General features: G+C 36.6%; 1 protein-coding gene and 1 pseudogene across 9 annotated transcripts in view; one reads left to right on the top strand and one right to left on the bottom strand.

Annotated features, from left to right (window-relative positions):
- The window catches only part of Greb1l (GREB1 like retinoic acid receptor coactivator), a 269,832-nt gene that overhangs the window by 18,321 nt on the left and 229,818 nt on the right, over nt 1-21,693 (top strand). For all 9 annotated transcript variants that reach the window (XR_007348873.1, XM_048806453.1, XM_015482496.2 and 6 more), the window contains exon 2: nt 2,306-2,425. The gene's annotated coding sequence lies outside the window, so the exon portion shown is untranslated. The remainder of the gene's footprint in view (nt 1-2,305; nt 2,426-21,693) is intronic.
- Nucleotides 11,328-12,334, bottom strand: LOC125617760 (annotated as a pseudogene).

Here is a 21,693-nt window from a genome sequence, read left to right as displayed (position 1 = left end):
GAGACCCTGTCTCAAAATAAAAAACAAAAAGGAAGGGACTGGGGATATAGTTCAGTGGTAGAGTACTTCTGGGTTCAATCCTCACTCCCATCTCCCCTTCCCTCCTAATTTCAGATTCTTGAAAATTTTTCATCAATGAAAAATTAGGTGCATTCTAATTTGGCCCTTGAAATGTTTCTATGCACAAGAGTTTAAAAGTAGTAAGATGAAATCATGTCATATTTATCATAATATGTTATCTTTATATAAATTTTCTTTTAATTGAATTAAATTAAATTTTCTACCAGATTTGTGGGCCTCCAAAGAAGGAAAGTACAGGTTAAGGAAAGAAAGAAAGAAAGAAAGGTGGGGGAACCCCACAAACTTAAAGAATAATTAGAATTCACTACACATACAATAGTATTTTAGTTTTAAACTGTTAGTCCTATAAATTAGGACCCATTAGATAAAAGGTTTAATTGAGTCTGCTAAACTCAGTTCATTACATTTATGTAGTCATTTATTGCCATTGATACCATCTCTATTTATTAAAAACCTGAAACTTATGCCCATGGAGAAGGCTGACTTTTGTTAGTATTTTGACTTAGCTGCTAAAAGATACTTTCTTCTTAACTCTTAAGTTAAAGCATTGATATATAAATCCTATTGAAATGATGTATTAAGTTGACTGATTAAAAATAGTCACAACTTTTCTTTCTCCTAGGAATTAGAGATTTAAATCTCTGAAAACATTAATGTGTGTGGGATGGTTATGATAGTCCAGCTGCCTTTGTGTGTGTTTCATTTAAATGTAAATTTATCTTACAGACTCTAAAGATGAGCTCAGAAGGTAGAGAATTTTAATGTGAATAGTCATTTTCTTTGTTTTTCATGAATACCAAAATCCCTGTTTTACACTAAAGAAAGAAAAAAAAACCTTATTAAACAGTCAGCACTCAACTGCTTTTTTTTAAAGGTTTTTAATGGATTATCAATTTTCTCTCATTAGCAGTATTTCTAAGATTACATAATTCCATGAGAAGAAAACTAATTTATACACTATAAAAGCACATATGTCAAGAATTAAACAATGTCCAGTATGATGCTAGGTATTATTTTACAGTACTTTGTAAAAGCAAACAGTAGTGTTTTAGCCAGAAGTCAGCTTGTAGAAATGTATTACAAATAATTAAATCTTAGATGTTAAGAAATTAACTATTGAAGGTGGCAAAAGTCCATTGACATATATGTATGACACATATCTATATGCTGTGTATATAGTTAGACTGATACATAGTTTAATCATTGATTAAAATATCTAATACTATAATTATAAAACTTCCAGGAACAGTTTTTGAGAACAAGTTTTCAAGGAAGTTTCCATTTATCACTATACTCTTTAAGACAGAAGATCAAGATTCCAAGCTCCATATTTTTGCTTCATTTTATCCTCACTGTTGGTATCAAATAAGCTACTATGACTGTTCTCCCAAGGAAGGTTACCTTCTGTTGTCTTTAGCAATCTTTTCTACTTCTATACAATGAAAGAAGTCATTTTTTAGAGTGGCTATTGATTGCATATTTTGAACTTATTTTTGTCTGTAGTTATTGTGTTACCAGCCTGTGATTAACTTGTGCTATAAAAACAAACAAATAGACCAAAACCTGTTTGATCTACCCTAACCTTTCCATATGTAAATTTTGGAAAAGTGACACTGTAGCATGCCAATAAAATGTACTCCTGCATTGACATTTCCAGAGTAATTATAAAAAAGGATTATAAAGTTTACTGAAGGGATTGTTATTTGTTGGTTGATAAAATTTACTTAAGCCACCTAAATGTAAATATTTCCCAAGCAACCCCTATGGAGTCAACGGTTTCCTTTAAAGAAAAAAAAAAAATAACCTTTGTTTATTCTAAATATCTGTTTTTCACAAGAAAAGTAAAGGAGTGTTTTCCAAACATTTTTAAAAGGTCTTGAATTTTTATTTATGCCACTTTTTAATATACAAGTTTCCATCAAATACTTGCAGATTTAAGACATAACTGCATATTTTGCTCTAAGTAATAGTTGTCATTTAGAATTTGAAACAGTTTTACAGTAACCAGATGGGGTATGAAATGTGTATTCATAGTACTTTCTAATTTACAGATTCTAGGATATGAGGTCAGACACATTGGTTTATAATCAAAATAAGGGATTCGTTTTCTTTGTAATTCTAGTGAAATAAAGAGGAGGCATATTCTTTGAGAACAGGAATATAAGTACCAATCTTAGAAGTAACCCTCACATCAAACAAATCTCTTTTTTTGATCCTTTTCCAGTTCTCTCCCCATCCTCTAAACTCCTGAGCTTGGAGAAAGTGAACTCTAAAAACCAGTCTTTCTCTATGTGAATGCCAAACCTTGTGGAGAATTTGTGTGGTGGAGTTTCTCTCATCTCAGGTACAGTATGTGAATACTTTGTAAAAATACTATGCTGCCCTGGTTACACTTTTACTTTCCCAGTTACTTTGATCGTTAGGCAAAGAAAACTAATAATGAAGCTCATTTCATTATTTGAGTCAAAACCTTATTAGTCTAAGACACATATTTTGTAACAAAAATTTTGTTTCTTAAAACCATTTGGAAATGAATATTCATATTTATTATAGTTATTTTTGTTGGGAGGTTGTCATTGATAGTTGTAAAAGTGTTTCTTAGGTTACAAATGGTGAGCCCCTTTGGAAGATGATGACCCAGTGATATCAACTTGCAGAAAATTATTGTGGTAAATCAGCTTTCTCTGGGTTTATTTCTATTTTGTGTAATGGTTTGAGAAAAATCATAGATGAGAACAAATTAGCATGAGTATTTTTAATCATTCCATCTGGTAAAAACTTCATGCCTCGCTTAAGAAACAGGATAGTTTGTTAGAGGTATTTTCCTTTTAATAACTGCTACACAGCAACTTCCTCATTTAACTTTTTACAAGGACATTCTGTAACATATGGTGGTGTTTAAATGGGTGGCCTAGGTAATTGTAAAAGGTTTATACTTCACACTCAGGGTTGTTACCTGGTAACTAAAAATGCTATCTGAGTCTATTTTTGGAGTGCCAGGGTGAGTGGGGGATGGGGAGAAAGAAACTTGAATCAGTGACCATCTGGCCCAGATTTGGCTGATTTCCTGTGCACTGCCCTTTGTTTCAACCAGACAATGGATTGTTCCTTTTCCAGATAAGAATTCGGTTGATGACTTTGTGCTGAATCAGCAGGTTTGGTTTGGGATTGTAAGCATAGACTCATATTGAAGAGCTTTTTATTGTTCTGAGGTCACTCTCCTTGTGTTTGTTAGTTACAAGATATTTTTAAGGTTCTTTTTTATGATATAGTGGTGGTTTTACAGCAAATAAAATAATTGGAAATGCAGCTTTCTAGTTTGGTATTACCTGCCTTTAAAACATTGAAAATTTCCTGTCTTTAGTGTCCAAAATTAATACCTCCCTGATTATGATTTTTTTGATGAGTTTATATAGAATCTCCTCTTGTCTGAACTTGAATTTTTCATCTGAAACTTTAATGATTTAAATTTAATGTTGTCCTAAACCTAAGAAAAGCTTTTATGATGTGGTTATTTAAATAGTAACTTTTCTGTGACATCTGTTGCCATATATTTGCAAATTACATTTTAGGAAGCTATTTTCCTTACTTTAAAAGCTGCCCAACACTGTTTTTTTTTTTTCCTTAAAAAAAAAAATACTGACTGGAAGTAGGGAATTTTGGTGGCCTAGCATTCCAAGTAAGTCAACCATCAATTTTTATAGGTTATCTCAGAAGCAATAGAGATCAGAGGATTTTTAATGCCACTCTACAGAAGACAAGAGCAAAATTCAGTGCTACCATCTTGCTATGTGGCCAGAAATTATGATCATTTTTACTTCTGAAGTGATAGGAGAATTGTTGGTAGATTTTAAGCTGAACTTCTAGCTTAACTCTCATCTCCTTGTAGCTGAATTGTCACTTAACACTCCAGTACAGAATTTTCTGCAGACCACTTTTTCTAAAACCACTTATAACTAAAATTCAGCATCTGATCAGAACTGGCTGCTTTGAATGAAATCTAATCTCAAATTCTTTTGTGTTGATAAAGGTATGCTCTTTAAGTAGAATCAAGGGGCCTGATCATAAGAAAAAAGCTTGATCGTTAGTTCCTCGGGGATCTAATTATGTAGCAGATGGACCACACGGCACAGTTCAGTGTCATTTGGTGTAATTAATTTTAGGTTCACATCCAGCAAAAGCAAATACAACAAATGACACAAAATCTTAGTCTGCATCCATTTGGGACACTGCCCATTTATTTATATGTTGTAGTTCTCCTGTTTTGGATTTCTTAAATAGACTGGTCTATTTGATACTAATCAGGCCATCATTGCATGTTTAGCTTAAATGCACGGGTGTTTTGGATACATGCATGTCATGAATGTTAGTTGGAGTAGAATATTTAGATTTAGAGAACTAGTTAGTTAAATAGTTGAATGAGGCAGAGTTAGAAGCTCCAACCACATGAAGACAAGTTCTACTTTATCTTCCTCCCTGCTTTAATCAGAGACTGGTTCAGGGAACTAGTTCGAGGTGGAGGGGAAGGTTTTATCCTTTTTTCTCCCCTTCCCCCTCCCGTTCACCCTTCACCCCCCAACCTCTGACTCTCCTTCAAATCTCACTGAGGAATTATGGTCTCTACAGAGGCTTGGTTGCAGATGCCTGAAAGTTTACACTGCAGAGAGTTGTTTTGTTTGGCATAGCTAATCAGGAGCCAGGCTGGAATTGCTCATAGCTGTCATTCAGGTTTTGTTTCAAAGTCCAAGGACCTGCTGGGAAAAACAAAAAGCTAATGAAAGCTGACTGTATTTAGGCCTCAAATCTGTGGAATCTGAAATGATGTCCTGACAGTGTATTCTTATTCTTCCACATTCTTGCTGTTACTAAGGTAACAGATTTTTAGAGGCTTTTCATCTTCATTGTCAAGTATTTGCTACACTTTTTGTTGTTTTTCAGATTAGAGCAATTCAGATTATCTCCTTTTGAGATGAAGGAAAAAGAGAAAATAATGCAAATAAAATGTCTGAATCAATTACCCTGACTGCTAATAAGATCTGTTTTTTTTTTTTTTTAATGCCGTAAAATCCTTAGAGTAATAACAAGTATTAAAACTTAGGGCAAGATCAATTTCCTCATGTTTGGGAGTACTATGTATGTGAAATTTCCATTCTGTAATACGTAATAGGAAGTGTTCATATAATCACCAAAGAGTACATCGTAAGAGAAAAGGGTATGTGGTGAAATACCCTGTCTTTACATTTTTTCTTCTTGACTGAAAAGCCAAATGATGTAAAAAAAAAAAAAGTGATGTGCTTGAATTCTATGTATAAATGATAAAATCAGGTAGTATGACAAAATGAATTATGATAAACATGTTTACTGAAAAAAAAAACTTGTCTTTTTAATATTTGTTTTCAGAGAATGTGTTGCCTGGGTAGATTAGATTAGCATTCATCTATAGGAAAATGCTGTTGTTTTTTACAGTCTGTTTGGGGCACATATTATCTGTGGTTTGAGAAATAATAAAGAAAAGATAATTTTGGCAGGCAAGGTGTTCTTTGGGTTGGCTTTAGATTTGAGAATCCCCAGGGATATGCTTGAATAGTGTTATAACCTTTACAAATCTTCTTGTCAAGAGTTGACTCATTGGAAGATAACACTGTTTTTTTTCACAGATTTATCAAACATCTTCATCAAGTACTCTTTCCCCTGTGGCAATGACTAGAATATTGAAATAACCTAGCTTTAGTACTGATCAGATCACTTCACTAATTTCATCCCAACACAATAAAAGCCTACATTCATGGAGATAAGATCTAGCTTAATTTTCTTTGGAGACACAAATAAGAGTGAGCAGCTGGTTGAATGAGAAAGAACCCATAAGGGTCTGGAAGAGAAGTGCCCAACGTGTATCAGAAGGCCTTCTTTTTAATTTCTGTATCTTTAATCATGCTGGTTTCCTAGCCTGGAATTTGTCCTCTCTCCTCTCCACCCAGCTAAATCCAATGCTTCTCAAGGTCCAGCTCAGGGCCTTCTTCATTCACTAAACCCTCTTCAACTAGTTCTGGTGTCCAGAGAGAGAATTTGTATCCTCAGGTGATCGCAATATCTAAAGAATTGTGTTCAGATACAGTTTTGCTTTTTTTCTTGGCGGGGGGGGGGGTTGCAGAAAATGATTAGGATGGGGAGACATCAGGGAAAATAACAGAAAAGGAAAGGATCATTTGAAATGGGCAAGTTTAATCCAGAAAAGATTTCAAAAGAGACAGGACAGTTGTCTTCAAGGGCTGATGTGTGCAGCTGGAATTAGATTGACTCTAATTACCTTTAAAGCAGTGGTTTTTCAAATTGTGCTCTGCAGAGCTGCAGGGATTTTGTGATGATCCTTGGGTTGCAGGGGAAAAGAGAAGAAGAGAGGACTGATGGACATGCTGAGTGCCCCCTGCAGCTGCCAACAGAAGAGTTTCACTTTTAACTGCTTTCTGTTTTGGGGTTTTGCCTAATATTTCTTTTAAAGACATGTTGCACTGCTTTAAAAAAAAGATGACGTTCTAACAATTACTGCCATATAGAATAATAGGCGAGAGTTTTGTTTCAAATCAGGATAAAATGTTCTAACAGTAAGAGACTTTGAAAAAAATTAAATGAACTGCTTTGTGAGATGACTTCTACATTCAGTCATAGTTTAATGACCCTGACAACGATGTTGGAAGATTTCTGTTTGGGGGAAAGGTTGGGTTGGGACATCCTGTCTAAAAGAGTTCTAAAATTGTGGAGTAGATGTCGTCTCTTACTGTCAGTATCAGATAATTTGGCACCTAACAGTTCTCCAGTGGGTTTTGGAGTAAATTCTTCTTCCCATTAAATCATGAGGTTCCAGAAAGAAGGAACACTGTTTTCACTGCTTTTGGATTCTTCAGATCCTAATGCAGATGTGGGGGCCCAGGAAAGACCTGTTGGTACAAGAAATGACTGCAAGAAACACTTGCTTGACTGCCTTGTGACCCCCATCCAACATGAAGGATGATAAGGGAAGGTATTTGCAGGAATTTTTTTCTGCTATTGCCTTCTGCCCTTCAGGAATAGTAGAAATGACAAAGGAGATTTAAGATAAGCACACACACCCCGCTTTTTTTTTTTTGGCCAGGAGGCCAGAATACTACTGTGTTTGAAAAAATTGGACATGGCTCCCTGAACCTAATAGATAAAAAGCTGAGTCTGGAAATCTTGGCTTTCCATACAAATTGAGAAACTGAGGCACAACAGAAGGAGGAAGTGAGTGAGATTCCCTGGCATTCCAAGTGCAGAAAAGGGAATGCATTATAAAAGGATTTCATTGGCTACCTAGACTTCAGGACATTTTTCCTCATGTTTCAGTTGGTTCTGATTGATTATTGAGAACTAGAACTAAAGGTATGAATTACAGGAAAGTTTTACAGATGAAAGATTGGAATCTAGTAATTGTGGTAGAATCGATAGGGGCTGACAAGTGTTTGATGAACACAGTGTAATCTGAAGCAGCCCTTTACTCCTAGGAGGCCTTTCATATTGTCTCCCTTTGTACTGGGTAGAAAATAGTGAAGTGTTCCCCCAGTTCCGGGTACATTACCTTATACCTAGCAGTCACTAAAACAGCTTATGGAATTGAGCTGAATTTTATTGCTGGGACTCCCAGAGCCAGTTAGACTATGGTGTACACTGTAGCTAGTGATCATAATCATCACTGCTTGAAGCCCCCATACTTCTACAAACTCGCATGAGATTTGGGACCAGTTTCATGAAGTCAATATCTTACAGTTCAAATGGGGATATAGGTCACATCTGAAAACACAAGAAGGCTTGTAAAAATCTCTGTTCAAGTTGTTTAGTGTTTGATAGACGACAAGAGGAATGCCTAGAGCCAGGAAGCATTGTAATGACCCCAGGAAAAAAAGAGATGCTTTTCATTAGGTGAGAGTTTATAATTTCTAGGTGTATACACTGTAATACCTGAATATTTTTAGAGGTGATGATGTCATAACAAGACAGAATGCTAGATTGGGAAGTACTCTCAAAAACGTTCTAATGCCTGTGTATATTTTACTGATGGTGGAGAAAGTGGAGGCCCAGAGACACTTAAAGCACCAGGACTGGTGCATAGATCAATTGATTCCTAATGTAAATAACTATTCATAATGGTGATGGAGGAGATCTTTATTCATTCTCTAATTTTTAATAATATTTAGGAATAGCCTTTATTTCTTTTTATTTATTTATTTACTTATTCTTTATAATCAGTTATACACGGCAGTAGAAAGCTCTTTTGATTCATTGTACACAAATGGAGCAGAATTTTTCACTTCTCTGGTTGTGCATGAAATGAAGTCATCCCATTTGTGCAATCCTACATGTACCTAGGGTAATGATGTTTGTCTCATTTCACTGCCTTTCCTATCTCTTTTCCCATTCCCCCATCCCCTTTGCCCCGTCTGAAGTTTCTCCACTTATCCCATGTCCCCCACATTTGGATTAGCATCCACTTATCAGAGAAAACATTTGGCCCCTGTTTTTTTTTTTTTTTTTTTGAGATTGGCTTATTTCGCTTAGCATGGTATTCTCCAATCCCATCCATTTACCTGCAAATGCCATAATTTTATTTTCTTTTAATGCATTGTGTATATGTACCACAGTTTCTTTATCCATTCATCTATTTAAGGACATCTAGGTTGCTTCCACAGTTAAGCAATTCTGAATTGCGCTTCTATAAACACTGAGGTGGCTATGTTACTGTAATATGCTGTTTTTAAGTCTTTAGGGTATAAACTGAGGAGTAGGATAGCTGGGTCAAAGGGTTGTTCCATTCCAAGTTTTCTAGGGAATCTCCATACTGCTTTCCAGATTAGTTGCACAAATTTGCAGTCCCACCAGCAATGTATGAGTGTGCCTTTTCCCCTACATCCTTGCCAACATTATTATTTCTTGTATTCTTGATAACTGCCATTAGGAATAGCCTTTCTTTTCAAAGCTGTTTTGTAATTGGAGAATTTTGGATAATTCTGAAAACTGTCAATATATCCTTAAGGACATGTTAATATGTATATGTTAATATAAGGAGATATATATATATATATATATATATATATGTATATATGTATGTTACTATATCCTGTGCCTCAGGACTTAATGTAGTAAGAAGGCGTGATAAGGAACTGAGGTTGTGGCTCAGTGAAAGAGGACTTGCCTAGTGTGTATGAGGCACTGGATTCAATTTTCAGCACCACATAAAAATAAATAAATAAAATGAAGGTATTATGTCCATCTACAACTAAAAAAAATTTTAGAAGAGGGCATAGTAAGTATAAAGAACATCATAAATCTATTTATGTAGCAGATAACACTAAATGCTTTAGGCAGCAAGTGTCTTATGCCAGAAGCAATAAAAATAGAATATAAATCTATGGAGAAAATTTAATTAAGACAATTTGGAAATTGTCTACCATATAAAAAGGATTGTTTAAGCATATTAAAGCATATTGGGACACATTTTTAAGTCATTTAAAAGAATACACTAATACTTTTGTGTGTGTGTGATGCTGGGGATCATTCATGCTAGGCAAGCACTCCTCCGGTGTTTTATACCCCAAGACCAAACATTATTTTTAAGGCATTAGTGACCCTCAGATGTGTGTGCATATTTATGTGACAACAGTTTATTAAATTGTTAATTAATCAATCCGCATCTTTGAGTTATACCTGGTGGCTCTAGAGATCAGAAATAGGGTCAGGATAAAAGTTTTGCAGAAGAAAATTTAAAACATAATGAGAAAAAAAATTTAAAACATGTTTTACTTTATTATTAAATATGCCAGAGTCTCGTAATTAAAATTAGTTGTTCTTCTACCTTTGCCTTCCAACCACTCAAATCTACTTACTAAAGATAATCCCAGCTTCTGTAGATCTTTCCATGAGCATTTGGTGCATGTATATGCATATAAGGAAGCATATGAACATACTATTTGATGCTTTGCATTTTCATAGCTGTATTTTGGAGACCGATGAAAACCTTCCTATGATCTAATGTTCTTCAGCAGTGGAACAGGCTGTTCCGTCATGTAGTTGAGAAGCGTCACTACAGCATTGAACAGAGGCTGCAGGATGGGCTGTGAAGAGTGTTGGAGGGATTTGTATCCTGAGTGAAAAACGGAAAATAGAACATTGAAGGTTTTCTTCTCAAATTAGGTGCTTAGCATGATGGGGACGAAAGAAAGAAAGAAAGAAAGAAAGGAAGAAAGGAAGAAAGGAAGAAAGGAAGAAAGGAAGAAAGGAAGAAAGGAAGAAAGGAAGAAAGGAAGAAAGGAAGAAAGGAAGAAAAGGGAAGAAAAGGAAGAAAAGGAAGAAAGGAAGAAAGGAAGAAAGAAAGAAAGAAAGAAAGAAAGAAAGAAAGAAAGAAAGAAGAAAGAAAGGAGGGAGGGAGGGAGGGATCAGACACTTTTGTTGGGAAGCTAAGATATATGCTTACATGTATATTATCAGAGTAAATGTGAAAATTTCTGTAAGACAAAATGAGTGATATCATAAAGATCTATCCAAAGAGCTGTTGCATAAGCCGGGTAGGTGACAGTCAGTGTCATGAGTTAAACAGAGTGACATCTAAGAAAAGTTTGCTTAAGAGGTGAGGTTGTACCAAACCTTGAAGAATTGAATTTGGATTATTAGGGAAGAGGTAAGGAGAGCAGTTTGTCATTGTGGAACACTGAACGTGTGTGAATACAAAAGCAGTGGGTAGAACAGTATTAAAGTAGAGGCAATCAGAGGGATAGGGAGTCAGCTGTTAGGCTGAGACCATGTTATGGTATGAAGGATTCCAGGTTTTGTGGTTCAGCCTACATTTACCAAGTGACAAGGGCCCCGCTGAAAATTTCTGAACAGGAATGGGACAGTGTTGTGTTTTAGAAAGTGACTCTAAGCTACTGCATAAATATGGGCTCAGGGTAACAGAGACCTGAATGTTGTTAGTGTTGGAAGTGAAAGAGATTCAAAAATAAAAGGAAAAGAGGTAGGGGATTGCTGGTTGAATTTTGAGATCAAGAGAGAGGCACAATAGATGGATGACTCCAAGTTTTCAAGCCCATTGCTTGGGAGAAAGATGTCGCTGTTAACAGAAATAGGGGAGACAAGTTGGTGTTTCGGATAAAAAGGTGATACATTTGATTTTAGATGAAAGTTGAAATGATGGGAAGATATTCATGTAAAAATTTGTAGTTGAAAGAATGGGAATGATGTTCTCGAAATAAATTAGAACGGTGGATGGCCATATTCTCAGGGCTATAAGTTTAGGGCCAGTCTGTGATTGGCATTTGTTTAAATTCGAACTGTGATTGATACTTGTTTAAATTCTTGTACACTATTTCAGCTGTTCAATTCTGAAAAATAGTTCTAGGATGGTGTTCTTGTAAATTGCCCTCCAACACAGTATTGTTGTTATTAATACATATAGTGCTTGGATTTATGGAATTTGAAAGGTAGCGTACTCATTTGTGTTCTATAGCATATTGTACATACCTCTGATTTAGGAGGCTTTGTTTGTTTTGGAAGGCAAACATTATTTAATAATGACAATGTAATGCCCAATACTGAATGATTGGATGTTTTGTTGAACGATTAATCTCGATTATTGCTGAGGCCATTATGTATAAGTAAGGGGGACGCTTCCTTCTTTGACAGAGTCTCAATGCTGTCTTCCTTTTTGGCCTGGAGTCTCTCCTCATGGTGTTTGCATACTGTTTTTGTCTCAGATGAGTGAGCCTGGTCTACCTGGAGCTTCACGTAGGCCATGTCTGCCTTCAGCTTATTTTTGAACATGTTCTTCTGGGTCTGCAGGTTGTGATACATGGGATGGTCAATCTTCTTAGTTGGGTACCTTGTAAGCAGCTGGTACAGCATTTCCATCTTTTTCATCCTGGTTACTTTCTCAGGCATTTGGGCATTGGTGGTACCTTGTTTTTCTGGCATGGAGCCTGGGAATGGACAGTCATAAGTGTGTAGATGATCAGCTCATCTTCGATCATCTTGCAAATTGGATGGCAGGAATTGGCAAAGTCAATTTCATTTGTCCAGCCAGACATTCTGTTGCTACAGCAGAGGACCAAGGAAGCCTGATGGTCCTCATGGCTGGGGCTCAGTGCTTAAGGGAAAGCTGTTTTAGCACTTTTTTTTTTTTTTTCTTTTTTGGTACCGGGGATTAAACCTGGGGTGCTTAACCACTGAGCAACATTCCTAGCTCTGCTTAATATTTTATTTAAAGACAGGGTCTTGCTGAGTTGCATAGAGCATCTCTAAATTGCTGAGGCTGGCTTTACACTCATGATCTTCCTGCCTCAGCCTCCTGAGCTGCTGGAATTACAGGCTTGTGCCATCGTGCCCAGCTTGTTTTAGCACTTTTTACACTGAAATGTAATCATTAGAAATCTTTGTAGTATCCCAGGTAGGTATATGATACTCTAATAAGAGGATTAAGGGTTTTTTTGGTCCTGAAAAGCTGAGGTGCATCCTCTTCCCTGTTGAAAGGAGAATACTGGGTGCACCTTTTTGCTGTTGTTCCAGGTAAGATTAGAGCTAACATTGATATTGAACTATATTGATACTAATAAATGCTAATCATATATACTGTCTAGTATATCTGATTTCTTCTATCTGCTGGACCTGGACTCTCTTTTACTATTCTCTATCATTTTTATTTTCTTTTGTGGTGCTGGGGATTGGACCTGGGCCTCATGCATGCTAGGCATGCATCCTACCATTGAGCTACATCCCCAGCCCCTCTTTTGTTATTATTTTACATAGTATATATTTATTATCGGAAGCTATGCCCATCTGTTGGGGAATAAAAAAGATTCAAATAAATTCAATTTATTATAGATATTAAACCTTTCCTAAGAATAAAGACCATGCCCTCTCAGCATATAGAATAATTCTAAGGTCATAGTAGGTATTGTAAGCATGTTTTTGGAATGAATAAAGTTCAACAAGTATTTAGAAAAGTCAGAGACACTATTTGAGAAAATTAGAGATGGATTTTTTTTTTTTGTTTGTTTTTTTTGGTATCAGGAATTGAACCCAGGGACACTTAACCACTGAGCCACGTCTGCAGTCATTTTTATATTTTATTTTGAGACAGGGTCTTACTGAATCGCTGAGGCTGGCTTTGAACCTGCTATCCTTCTGCCTCAGCTTCCGGGATTACACAGGTATGCACCACTATGCCTGGCCTAGAGATATGATTTTGAAAGAAGAGGCATTTGTACTTGACCCAGAAATGAATAGGGTTTTTACATGGAGAGATAAGCTGATAGTTTTTTTTTTTAATATTTTTTATTTCTCAATTTTATTTATTTACTTTTTTTATGGGGTGCTGAGGATCAAACCCAGTGCCTCACACATGCTAGGCAAGTGCTCTACCACCGAGCCACAACCGCACTCCAGGCTGATAGTTTTTGAGGGTTATTTTTAGGGGGAGTAGGATAGCATCTCAGCTGAGATGTAGAGACAGAAAAATGTCGGTCGCATACTTATAGGATGAATAATCCATTCTGGAGAAGCATGGGGAAGGTGAGGAGTGGTAGGTGGGAAGTCTGGCCCCTGTGGCTGTAAGGATTATCATCTGTGGTTATTATTTGGCTCTTGTGTCTTTGTTATCTTGCCTGGAGTGAGGCCTCAGAGTCCACAGCCTAGGGCGTTCACAGAGACAGGAGAAGGCACACACCCCACCCTGAGTGTCCTCTCAATCTGCCCTTGACTCTTAGTCATTGACTCTAATCCTTGACTTAAAACAACTTAGCTGTGATGTTATTTTAACCCTGCTGAAAATCCAAGCAGTCCAAAGGCTGTCAGGCAACTTTAATTATTCTTTAGTTGACTCAGCAGGAGGCTCTGGACATAAAGCATACTTTAGACACATAGTGAGCAAGGACCCTCCCCCTATCCCATACACAGAGACAATGGATTTATTCCTTACTTGAAGCTGTATGCTGAAATTTAGAGGTAATAAAAATAAAAGCTTACATTTATAAAGCATTATGGCCAAGCACTCTACTAAGTATTTTATATTGATTGTGTTATTTCATCCGTACCATCATCCTTAAAAGTATATGCTATGATTATCTCTATCTTAATAATAAGAAAAATAGAAGTTTAGTACCATATAAATTCATATAGTAAGTGCCAGAGCTGGGATTTGAATCTAGTCAGTCTGACTCCAAAGCCTGAACTCTAAGTCAGTACATTATCCCAATTTAAAGAAAGCACATTAAAAAGTGGTGAGAGGGGCCGGGCATAGTGACAGGAAGATCTCGTGTTCAGAACCAGCGCTAAGCAACTCAGTGAAATAGGGCTGGGGATGTCGCTCAGTGGTGGAGTGTCCCTGAGTTAAATCCCTGGTATCAGAAAAAAAAAAAAAAAATATATATATATATATATTTTATATATATGGTGAGAGTGGGAGGGATAGGAAGGGAGGGGAGGGGGTTTGGAGGTAGGAAAGATAGTAGAATGAATTGGGACATTATGACCCTATGTGCATATATGACTATGCAACCGGTGCAGTTCCACACCATGTACAACCAGAATGAGAAGTTATACTCCATTTATGTATGATGTGTCAAAATGCATTTTACTGTCATATATAACTAATTTAGAACCAATAAAAAGGATCTAAAAGATTTAAAAGAGAAATTTGACTCTTTAAAGACACTCAGGGGCTGGGGTTGTGGCTCAGTAGTAGAGCGTTCGCCTAGTATGTGTGAGGCACTAGGTTTGATCCTCAGCACCCCATTAAAAATAAATAAAATAAAGGTATTGTGTCCATCTACAACTAAAAAATATTTTTTAAAAAGACACTTAAAAATGGTAAGTGAGGGGCTGGGGATGTGGCTCAAGTGGTAGCGCGCTCGCCTGGCATGCGTGCGGCCCAGGTTCGATCCTCAGCACCACATACAAACAAAGATGTTGTGTCCGCTGAGAACTAAAAAATAAATATTAAAAAACTCTCTCTCTAAAAAAAAAAAAATGGTAAGTGATAAATGTGTATTCAATAGATGATGACAAAAATTTAAGAGTTGGTAAATTAACAGGCCTTTATATTTCAAATTTTATAAACTGGCCTTAGACTCATTGAGACTTTTGTTTTGTCATTTTTGTCATTTGTGTTTAAATAAAAAATTAACTTTTGAATGCGTTTAGATGAGGCTTGTGTTCTTTTATGCATGTGCCATGTCAACCCACAAATTTATGGCATTGGTGGATATGTGATATTAGTGTAGTTTATTTATTTTGTTAGTTCAGAATGCAAACCCCAGTCATTTAGTTCCTGTTTAAGGCAAGGAAAGGGAAGAAGGGACAATGGCCATCATGATGGGTCTACTTTTATCAGGGAAGGAAAATGTTTCTCAGAAATCCTTGCAGCAAACTTCCAGTTAGGTCTTCTTTGCTGGAACTGGACTACATGACCATCCCTCACCATAGGGGAGGCTAGGAAGATGGGGAACCGAATTTTCATGATGAGCTTAAATCAATCAAAATCCTTTACCTGGAGCTATGTGCATGGGAATCCCCCCACTAAATCAGTGTCCTGTTAGCAAAAGGAAGGAGAGAGAGGTATTTAAAAAGGAACTAAGAATATCTGTCATCTCATGTTACTTAAATTCTGTTTTGACTATCTGCTACCCTCACCTTATTCCTTCAAATAAGCTAACTGCTATAACACACATCTTCAGTATTCCAATAGCTTAATTACCTGATCACATTGCAGTGTGACATGGAGAGACATTCTCCTTGCAGTTGCTCAGGGGTCCAGGCCACTTTCATCTTGTTCCGCTGCCATCTTCCAATTCTGGACTCCAAGACTGCCGCGGAAGAAAGAGTTAGAGAAGGAAGTGTTTTGCGCCTTCACATCAAACACATTCCATCCTGAGAACAAGGAAATGTTTGCTCATGTCTCCAGGGAGAGGAAATAGATTTGGTGAGCATCTAGCCAGGCTCTGTCACACTGCAGCTGAGTGAAATATAGTCATTGAAGAAAGTTAGCAACGTGGATAAAAGTTACTTACAAATGTGAAAAGTGACTTTCCTAAGAAGTCATAAATAAATGCAATTTACTGTCTTTTGAAATATATATATATATATATATTCCACCTAATGTTCCTTTTCATGAATATTAAAATATGGAAACTAAAGTTTCAAGCATATAATTTCTAAAAACACTTCCTTGACCTCTATAGGCAATAAGAAGCCCACTGTACTTACCTCTGTATTGTGCTGTTCTGTAGCTGTAATAACTGGTTGGCATGTATCTCATTTGGCTCAAAACTCTCAGAGGGCTAAGACTATTTGCAATTCATCTTTCAATCACCAGGTATTTTTTTTATTATTTTAACTTTTTATTTGTTATTTTAGTTATACATGATAGTAGAATGTATTTTGACATAATGTACATACATGGAATATAACTTCCCATTTTTTGGTTGTACCTGATGTGGAGTTACACTGGTCATGTATTTATATAAGAACATAGGAAAGTTATATCCAGTTCGCTACTGTCTTTCCTATTCCTATCCTTTCCCTTCTCTTTGTTCCCCTTTGTCTAATCTAGTGAACTTCTATCCCCTACCCCTTATTGTGAGTTAGCATCTGCATATCAGAGAGAACATTTCGCCTTTGTTTTTTTGGGATTGGCCTATTTCACTTAGCATGATCATCTAAGTTCCATCCATTTACTGGCAAATACCATAATTTCATTCTTCTTTATGGCCGAGTAATATTCCATTGTGTATATGTACCACATTTTCTTTATCCATTCATCTGTTGAAGGGCACTTAGGTTGGTTGCATAGCTTGGCTATTGTGAATTGAGTTGCTATAAACATTGATGTGGCCGTGTCACTATAGTATGCTGATTTTAAGTCCTTTGGGTATATGCTAGGTCTTAATGCTGATGTGATAATAAATAAATACATAGTTGAAGTCATGATTAAATGCATAAGTGCATGAACAAACATATAGACAATAGTAAAACTTCAGACTAAAAGGAGTTTTGAATTTGTGAAAATTTTGATTTAAAGAGTTTTCATAAAGCATTTCTCCTGTAACATACATAAGTGATAATTTGAACTAGCTCACAAATAATTAACATTAAATATGGTAATATTTAGTAGCAGCTAGTCATATTCTAGTGATTATGAGGCAAAGATGATACATTTTTTTCATAAGTAGATGAAACTTGCATTTCAGATTTGTGGAGATTGTGAGAGTTTTATTTCATTAGTAATATTTGTAATCCTTAACTACTTAAAAAAATTTTTTTTTAGTGGTAGATGGACACAATATCTTCCTTTTTATTTATTTGTTTATTTTTAATGTGGTGCTGAGGATTGAACCCAGGACCTCACGCGTGTGAGGCAAAAGCTCTACTACTGAGCTATACAATTCCAGTTCCCTTAACTACTTTTTTAAAAAGATTTTTTTTAGTAGTTGATGAACCTTTATTTTATTTATTTATTTATATGCGGTTCTGAGAATTGAACTCAGTGCCTCATACAGCTGGGCAAGTGCACTACCACTGAGCTACAATTCCAGCCCCTTTAACTACTTTTTATTCATTAAGCCAACATTCCTACTCAAACAAAAGGCATTAATAATAAACACTGGTTTATTATATAAATGTAACTAGATGATTCCGTAATTGGAATGAGGGCTGCAAAGGAAAAGAGTAACTGAGAGTACATAATTTATCTTGGAAATTTAAGAAAATTTTTGAGGAGGTACTATGTGTGGAGATGAAAAGGGAGAGTGAGACCAAGTTAGATGTGTTAAGACAGTTTCATAAAGTATGAAGGATCACTCAGAGGGGAAGTGCTTCACAAGTGGGAAGAACCCAGAAGGCCAGGGTACCAAGTTTTAGGGGCTGGGGAGAGGTGAAGGAAGACATGGGCCGGATCCCATGGGCCTCTTCAACCATATTAAGGCATTGGATCTTTGATTTTCTTTGCATTAAAAAAAAAAAAGGCAAATAACTTGTGTAATTTTGGGGGGGAGAGGGTACCGAGGATTGAATTCAGAGGCACTTGACCACTGAGCCACATCCCCAGCTCTGCTTTGTATTTTATTTAGAGACAGGGTTTCACTGAGTTGCTCAGCGCCTCGCTTTTGCTGAGGCTGGCTTTGAACTCCCAATTCTTCTGTCTCAGCCTCCAGGAGCTGCTGGGATTTCAGCTGCTGGCTAACTTGTATAATTTAAAAAAGGAGAAAGAAAGAAAGAACGTACTATTTTATTTTTTCAGTACTGGAGTTTGAACCCCGGGTTGCTCTTCCACTGAGCTACATCTCCAGCCTTTTTTATTTTTTATTTTGAGACAGGGTCTTGCTAAGTTCCTGAGGTTGGCCTTGAACTGTCTCAACCTCCCAAGTAGCTAGGATTATAGGCATGTACCACTACACCCAGCAAATTTACTATTTCAGATGGCAACATATAATAAGCATTCTAGCCTGACATTTTAGCCATCATTTTGGAATAAAATATATAAATATCATCTTAGTCCATTTGGGCTGCTGGAAGCAAAAATAGCATAAATGGGGTAGCTTATAAACAAGAAACATTTATTTCTTTACCATTCCAGAGGATGATAAGTATAAACTCAAGATGCCTGATTCCTGGTTCATAGACAGTGCCTTTTAGTTGTGAAAGGAATAGGGGAACCCTCGGGAGTCTCTTTTGTAAAAGCACTAATCCTGGGGATGTGGCTCAAGCGGTAGCGCGCTCGCCTGGCATGCGTGCGGCCCGGGTTCGATCCTCAGCACCACATACAGACAAAGATGTTGTGTCCGCCAAATACTAAAAAAAAATAAATATTAAAAAAATTCTCTCTCTCTCCCTCTTTCTCACTCTCTCTCACTCTTTCTTAAAAAAAAAAAAAAGCACTAATCCCATTCACAAGGGCTCCACCCTCATGACCTGAGCACCTCCCAAAGGCCCTAACTCCTAATACCACCACCATGGGGGTTAGGATTTCAACATATGAATTTTTGCATTGACACAAAATGAGGCTGTAGCAAAATACCAATTATAGTCATGCAACATACATGTTGGATTCAATGAAACGCATATATGACAGTGTTTCATATGATTGTAATGGAGCTGAAAAATTCCTATGGCCTAGTGACATTGTAGCTGTTGAGATGTCACAGCATAGCACATTACTCATATGCTGTGATAAAGCTGGTGTACACAAGCCTATCGCACTGCCAGTTTTATAAATTATAGTGCGTACAATTTTGTGAAGCATTTAATACTTTATAATAAGTGATACATGACTGGCTATGTATCATTTATTATGGTTATTTTAGATTCTATTCTTATTCAATGCAGTTAACTGTAAAACATTGTGCTGTGTTACACTGGTAACAATCTCACAAATCTCATGTTCATCACATCTCGTGTTTACTGCATCTTGTGATTGGACTGAGAGGCCACACCAAGTGATTGACAGATAGTATCTAGGTTTGTAAAAGTATACTCTCTGATGTTTACACAGTGATGTGATTGTCCAACAATGCATTTCTCAGAATATGTCACTCTGGTTAAGTGATGCGTGGATGTATATAGATACAGTGAATACTATTTTTTTTTTTAAATACCACACGTGTAACACCGATGAAGAAAAAAATGAAAATGTCAATTACATTCATCAAGAGAAGCTAAGCTAAATTGAGAAAAAATGTGGTGAGAGATTCAAATAAGTGGGGAGGGAAAGAATTTGATTTCAATCTTACTGTTCAAATTAGGATAATTTCCAAATGAATTAAAGATACCAAAATAACAACAGCTAATAGCTAACATTCATTTAACTTGCATTATCTGTTAAACCCTGATGTGTAGCACTTTTTATTCTGTTGTACATTTTTTTGCTTATTTGGTCTCTAAAGTTATTTAGTCTCTAAAATTATCATTTTTCTCCCATTTTACAGTTAAGGTAGAGATTAGGAGTAGTACTATAGGCTCTGTACATCTCAGCATTCTGGTTCCAGAGTCTGTGTTCTCACTGCCACACACAGATGCTACCCTGAAAGTTCTAGGAAGACAAAGTCCGTGACTATATTTATAATATCGGTGTAGGAAAGATCATTCTACCTGTGGTAATAAAGTCAAAAACAAGGGAAAAGAATTGATAGGTTTGACTATATGCACATACATTTATATAAACTTTTACATTTTCTCCAAATATCTAAAACAAAACATTAACAAAAGGGAAAAACCTTGGCAATGAATGTAATAAGACAAAGTGTTAATGTTTTACAATCAATAAAAAAGAACAAGTCCTTTAAAAAACATGGTCTAGTGGGGCTGGGGATATAGTCAGTTAGAAGAGTGCTTGCCTTGCATGCATAAGGCCTTGGGTTCAATCCCTAGCACCACCAAAAAAAAAAAAAAAAGGGTGGAGGGAGAGGTTGACAGACTCATCCTTGGCCAAATCCAATCTACCATCTTATTTTGAAAATGAAGTTTTATTAGAGCATGGTCATGCTTATTCATTTTCATATTTTGTGTAGTTACTCTTGAGCTTTAATGGTACAAGTTGAGTGTGACATTGAAGCCAACAATGTTTACTCTCTGGCCCTTTATGGAAAAAAGTTCCCTGATTTCTGATAAAGAGGAATATCCACTTGTGGTAGGTAGTCTTGAAAGACAATATAGAATTTCTTCTCTCTCTCTCTCTCTCTCTCTCTCTCTCTCTCTCTCTCTCTCTCTCTCCACACACACACACAGGGATTGAACCCAGGGGTGATAAACCACTGAGCCAGATCCCCAGTCCTTTTTATTTTTTATTTTGAACCAGGGTCTTGCTAAGTTGCTGAAGCTGGTTTTGAATTTGCGGTCTCCTGTGTAAGCCTCCTGAGCCTCTGGGATTACAAGTGTGCATCACTATGCCCATGGGGTTTCTTCTCTTTGGATGGGCTCTTGGTGGTCCTCTTCAGCAGCAGGAAAATGGACCAGTTGGACTCTTACGCCTCCTCTCTCATGCCTGTCTTGTTTTATATTGAACTCGTCTTTGGTTGGGTCATTACATGTGAATATGAATGCCTGTAGGCATTTGTCCTTATGTTTGTTCCCTCACTGTTTCAGTTTTCCTGTTGACCTTTCTACCTATACCTTCTGCAGCACTGCTTCTTTCATGGTAAACAAACCTTAGTGTTTTTTTTTTTTTTCAAAACGTGTTTTCTGACTTCTATCAATTCCTGATGCTGCAATTATCTACTCTTCTCTATTCTTGCACCCAGATTATCCACTTTTGTTGGACAGATTCACACAACCAGGGAAGAGGGTGGTACAGCTACATTCATGGTCTCTCACCTGGGCTGGCAATCTGGAAATCTAACATGATTCCAGATCAGCTCCTCTCCAGTGGCTTCTGAGAGCTAACCTTTCTTCTCTTACTTCAGCTCCTTTGTTCCATCACTCCTTTCTGGCTCTCTAAAAAACGAGCTTACCTTCTACTTCACAGAGAAAATGGAGGCCTTTGTGCAGTAGGAACTGGTCCTTACCCTCTTCTTGTTCCTCAGAGTGAGGAATCCATTCATGATATCTTTGTTCTGCTTTATTGCC

The sequence above is a fragment of the Marmota marmota genome, unplaced genomic scaffold (genome assembly GCF_001458135.2).
Source record: "Marmota marmota marmota unplaced genomic scaffold, marMar, whole genome shotgun sequence".
NCBI lineage: Eukaryota > Metazoa > Chordata > Mammalia > Rodentia > Sciuridae > Marmota > Marmota marmota.
This window is presented reverse-complemented; position numbering and strand designations above follow the sequence as displayed.